This window comes from Aotus nancymaae, unplaced genomic scaffold, assembly GCF_030222135.1.
Source record: "Aotus nancymaae isolate 86718 unplaced genomic scaffold, 86718_ANA_hifiasm-v0.15.2.pri h1tg000014l, whole genome shotgun sequence".
NCBI lineage: Eukaryota > Metazoa > Chordata > Mammalia > Primates > Aotidae > Aotus > Aotus nancymaae.
Window position 1 is genome coordinate 51664010 of NW_026988425.1, and position 5937 is coordinate 51669946.

General features: G+C 41.4%; 1 non-coding gene across 1 annotated transcript; it reads right to left on the bottom strand.

The window, feature by feature from the left end:
• Positions 1-5552: 5552 nt before the first annotated feature.
• LOC135274916 (5S ribosomal RNA) lies at positions 5553-5671 on the bottom strand. The gene has a single exon (XR_010342661.1). It is a non-coding gene; the product is annotated as a 5S ribosomal RNA (ribosomal RNA).
• Between the last annotated feature and the right edge of the window lie 266 nt (positions 5672-5937).

Below are 5937 nucleotides of genomic sequence, written 5' to 3' on the forward strand. Positions count from 1 at the left end.
ACTCCCACCAACAGTGTAAAAGTGTTCCTATTTCTCCACATCCTCTCCAGCATCTGTTGTCTCCAGATTTTTTAATGATTGCCATTCTAACTGGTGTGAGATGGTATCTCAATGTAGTTTTGATTTGCATTTCTCTAATGGCCAGTGATGATGAGCATTTTTTCATATGCTTGTTGGCCTCATGTATGTCTTCTTTTGTAAAGTATCTGTTCATGTCCTTCGCCCACTTTTGAATGGGCTTGTTTGTTTTTTTCTTGTAAATCTTTTTTAGCTCATTGTAAATTCTGGATATCAGTCGTTTGTCAGATGGGTAGGCTGCAAAAATTTTTTCCCATTCTGTTGGTTGCCGATTCACTCTATTGACTGTTTCTTTTGCTGTGCAGAAGCTGTGGAGTTTGATTAGGTCCCATTTGTCTATTTTGGCTTTTGTTGCCAATGCTTTTGGTGTTTTGGTCATGAAGTCCTTGCCTACGCCTATGTCCTGAATGGTTTTGCCTAGGTTTCCTTCTAGTGTTTTTATGGTGTTACGTCTTATGTTTAAGTCTTTAATCCATCTGGAGTCAATTTTAGTGTAAGGTGTCAGGAAGGGGTCCAGTTTCTGCTTTCTGCATATGGCTAGCCAGTTTTCCCAACACCACTTATTGAACAGGGAATCCTTTCCCCATTGCTTGTTTTTATCAGGTTTGTCAAAGATCAGGTGGTTGTAGATATGTTGTGTCACCTCCGACGCCTCTGTTCTGTTCCATTGGTCTATATCTCTGTTTTGGTACCAGTACCATGCTGTTTTGATTACTGTAGCCTTGTAGTAGAGTTTGATGTCTGGTAGTGTGATGCCTCCTGCTTTGTTCTTTTTGCTTAGAATTGACTTGGCTATGCGGGCTCTCTTTTGGTTCCATATGAAGTTTAAGGTGGTTTTTTCCAGTTCTGTGAAGAAGGTCATTGGTAGCTTGATGGGGATAGCATTGAATCTGTAAATTACTTTGGGCAGTATGGCCATTTTCACGATATTAATTCTTCCTAACCATGAACATGGAATGTTTCTCCATCTGTTTGTGTCCTCTCTTATTTCGTTGAGCAGTGATTTGTAGTTCTCCTTGAAGAGGTCCTTTACATTCCTTGTTAGTTGTATTCCTAGGTATTTTATTCTCTTTGTAGCAATTGTGAATGGCAGTTCGTTCTTGATTTGGCTCTCTTTAAGTCTGTTATTGGTGTATAGGAACGCTTGTGATTTTTGCACATTGATTTTGTATCCTGAGACTTTGCTGAAGTTGCTTATCAGTTTCAGGAGATTTTGGGCTGAGATGAGGGGGTCTTCTAGATATACAATCATGTCATCTGCAAATAGAGACAATTTGACTTCCTCCTTTCCTAATTGAATACCCTTTATTTCTTTTTCTTGCCTGATTGCTCTGGCTAGAACTTCCAGTACTATATTGAATAGGAGTGGTGAGAGAGGGCATCCTTGTCTAGTGCCAGATTTCAAAGGGAATGCTTCCAGTTTTTGCCCGTTCAGTATGATATTGGCTGTCGGTTTGTCGTAAATAGCTTTTATTATTTTGAGATACGTTCCATCGATACCTAGTTTATTGAGGGTTTTTAGCATAAAGGGCTGTTGAATTTTGTCGAAGGCCTTCTCTGCATCGATTGAGATAATCATGTGGTTTTTGTCTTTGGTTCTGTTTATGTGGTGAATTACATTTATAGACTTGCGTATATTGAACCAGCCTTGCATCCCCGGGATGAATCCTACTTGATCATGGTGGATAAGCTTTTTGATGTGCTGTTGTAATCGGCTTGCCATTATTTTATTGAAGATTTTTGCATCTATGTTCATCATGGATATTGGCCTGTAGTTTTCTTTTCTTGTTGAGTCTCTGCCAGGTTTTGGTATTAGGATGATGTTGGTCTCATAAAATGATTTGGGAAGGATTCCCTCTTTTTGGATTATTTGGAATAGTTTCAGTATGAATGGTATCAGTTCCTCTTTGTATGTCTGGTAGAATTCGGCTGTGAACCCATCTGGACCTGGGCTTTTTTTGGGTGGTAGGCTCTTAATTGCTGCCTCGACTTCAGACCTTGTTATTGGTCTATTCAGGGTTTCGACTTCTTCCTGGTTTAGGCTTGGCAGGAGGCAGCTGTCCAGGAATTTATCCATTTCCTCCAGGTTTTCTAATTTATGTGCATAGAGTTGTTTGTAATAATCTCTGATGATGGTTTGAATTTCTGTGGAATCTGTGGTGATATCCCCTTTGTCATTTTTTATTGCATCTATTTGATTATTCTCTCTTTTCTTTTTTATTAGTCTGGCTAGTGGTCTGTCTATTTTGTTGATCTTTTCAAAAAACCAGCTCCTGGATTTATTGATTTTTTGAAGGGTTTTTCGTGTCTCTATCTCCTTCAATTCTGCTTTGATCTTAGTTATTTCTTGTCTTCTGCTAGGTTTTGAGTTTTTTTGATCTTGCTCCTCTAGCTCTTTCAATTTTGACGATAGGGTGTCAATTTTAGATCTCTCCTTTCTTCTCATGTGGGCACTTATTGCTATATATTTTCCTCTAGAGACTGCTTTAAATGTGTCCCAGAGATTCTGGTATGTGGTGTCTTCATTCTCGTTGGTTTCGAAGAACGTCTTTATTTCTGCCTTCATTTCATTGTTTATCCAGTCAACATTCAGGAGAAAGTTGTTCATTTTCCATGAGGCTGTGCGGTTCTGGGTTGGTTTCTGAATTCTGAGTTCTAACTTGATTGCACTGTGGTCTGAGAGACTGTTTGTTATGGTTTCCGTTCTTTTGCATTTGCTGAGGAGTGATTTACTTCCAATTATGTGGTCAATTTTAGAGTAGGTGTGATGTGGTGCTGAGAAGAATGTATATTCTGTGGATTTGGGGTGGAGAGTTCTGTAAATGTCTATTAGGTTTGCTTGTTCCAGGTCTGAGTTCAAGTCCTGGATATCCTTGTTAATTTTCTGTCTCGTTGATCTGTCTAATATTGACAATGGTGTGTTGAAGTCTCCCACTATTATTGTGTGGGAGTCTAAGTCTCTTTGCAAGTCTTTAAGAACTTGCCTTATGTATCTGGGTGCTCCTGTATTAGGTGCATATATATTTAGGATCGTTAGCTCTTCTTGCTGCATTGATCCTTTTACCATTATGTAATGTCCTTCTTTGTCTCTTTTGATCTTTGTTGCTTTAAAGTCTATTTTATCAGAGATGAGAATTGCAACTCCTGCTTTTTTTTGCTCTCCATTTGCTTGGTAAATCTTCCTCCATCCCTTTATTTTGAGCCTTTGTGTATCCTTGCATGCGAGATGGGTTTCCTGGATACAGCACACTGATGGGTTTTGGCTTTTTATCCAATTTGCCAGTCTGTGTCTTTTGATTGGGGCATTTAGTCCGTTTACATTTAGGGTTAATATTGTTATGTGTGAATTCAATCCTGTCATTTTGGTGCTAGGTGGCTGTTTTGCCCTTTGGTTAATGCAGATTCTTCATTGTGTTGATGCTCTTTACCTTTTCATGTGTTTTTGGAGTGGCTGGTACTGGTTGTTCTTTTCTATGTGTAGTGCCTCCTTCAGGAGCTCTTGTAGAGCTGGTCTGGTGGTGATGAACTCTCTGAGTTCTTGCTTGTTCACAAAGGATTTTATTTTTCCTTCACTTATGAAGCTTAGTTTGGCTGGATACGAAATTCTGGGTTGAAAGTTCTTTTCCTTAAGGATGTTGAATATCGGCCCCCACTCTCTTCTGGCCTGTAGGGTTTCTGCTGAGAGATCTGCAGTGAGTCTGATGGGCTTCCCTTTGTAGGTAACCCGACCTTTCTCTCTGGCTGCCCTTAGTATTTTCTCCTTCATTTCAACCCTGGTGAATCTGATGATTATGTGTCTTGGGGTTGCTCTTCTAGAGGAGTATCTTTGTGGTGTTCTCTGTATTTCCTGGACTTGAATCTCAGCCTGCCTTGTTAGGTTGGGGAAGTTTTCCTGGATAATATCCTGAAGAGTATTTTCCAGCTTGGATGCATTCTCTTCGTCACATTCAGGTACACCTATCAAACGTAGATTAGGTCTTTTCACATAGTCCCATATTTCTTGTTGACTTTGTTCATTCCTTTTTACCCTGTTTTCTCTAATCTTCCCTTCTCGTTTTATTTCATTGAGTTGATCTTCGACCTCTGATATCCTTTCTTCTGCTTGGTCAATTCGGCTGTTGAAACTTGTGCATGCTTCACGAAGTTCTCGTGTTGTGTTTTTCAGCTCCATCAATTCGCTCATATTCCTCTCTAAGTTGTCCATTCTTGTTAGCATTTCGTCAAGTCTTTTTTCAAGGTTCTTAGTTTCTTTGCATTGGGTTAGAACATGTTCTTTTAGCTCACGGAAGTTTCTTATTATCCACTTTCTGAAAGCTGATTCTGTCATTTCATCACACTCATTCTCCATCCAGTCTTGTTCCCTTGCTGGTGAGGAGTTGTGATCCCTTGTAGGAGGAGAAGTGTTCTGGTTTTGGGTGTTTTCATCCTTTTTGCGCTGGTTTCTTCCCATCTTTGTGGATTTATCCACTTGTTGACTTTGTAGTTGTTGTCTTTCTGATTTTGGTAATATTAAGTCTGCTGTGGCAGAACTCATAAACCCCCTGCTCTTCCCCCCAGGTGTTCTGTCCCAGGGAGTTACGGTTTTATGATGTTCCCCTGTGCGGTTGCTGTTTTCCCTGCCCACAAGGTGGCAGCCTAGTCACACTCAGGTTGCAGAGGCTTCGCTAAGCTGCTGTGGGCTCCACCCAGCTTCCGTGTGAACTTCTGGGTGTAGTTAGAACTGCTTCCGATATGTTGGCCCGCCCCTGTAGTGACGGAGTCTCTGTAGTGGCGGATTGCCTTGGTAGAGAACAGCAGGGTGCCTATGGAGAACGCCCCTCCTCCACAGAGCTAGACCGTCCTGGTTTCAGTTGTGTTTCAGGTCTTCTTGCTGGGTAAGAGGGGACACCGTCTCATCTGATCTGCCTCCGGAGCCGCTGCGTTGGCTAAAGCCGCGGCTCTGAGATTCGTGGCGCTGGCCTGGCTCCCCGTTTCAGCTCCCCTTGCTGGCTTATAGGGGACTCAGACTCTCTCACTTTGTACAGTGAGCCATTGCCTCAGGGTGCCGGCCCAGCGGCTGCGCCTTTCAAGCCAGCGGCGCCAGCGGCGCTGGCGACCCGTGTGACTTCTCAGCGTGTGAATCTCCTGGTCTGTGGGCAGTAAAAATCAGTCTGGAAATACAGCGTCCACTCACCCTCTGTGCTTTCTCTCGGAGCTGCATTCCCGAGTTCCTCCTAAGCGGCCATCTTGGATCTCCCCCGACACCATTTATTAAATAGGGAATCCTTTCCCCATTGCTTGTTTTCATCAGGTTTGTCAAAGATCAGATAGTTGTATATGTGTGGCATTATTTCTGAGGCCTCTGTTCTGTTCCATTGGTCTATATATCTGTTTTGGTACCAGTGCCATGCTGTTTTTGTTTGTTTGTTTGTTTATTTGTTTTTTCATTTTTTATTTATTATTATTATTTTTATTTATTATTATTATTTTTAAAAAGCCTACAGCACCCAGTATTCCCAGGTTGTCTCCCATCCAAGTACTAACCAGGCCTGACCCTGCTTAGCTTCCGAGATCAGACGAGATCAGGCGCATTCAGGGTGGTATGGCCATAGACCATGCTGTTTTGATTACTGTAGCCTTGTAGCATAGTTTGAAATCAGGTAGTGTGATGCCTCCAACTTTGTTCTTTTTGTTTAGGATTGCCTTGGCTATGTGGGCTCTTTTTTGGTTCCATATGAAATTTAAAGTAGCTTTTTTAAAATTATGTGAAGAAAATCAATGGTAGCTTGATTCAGATAGCATTGAATCTATAAATTACTTTGGGTAACATGGCTCATCAATATTTTCACGACATTGATTCTTTCTAACCATGAACATGGA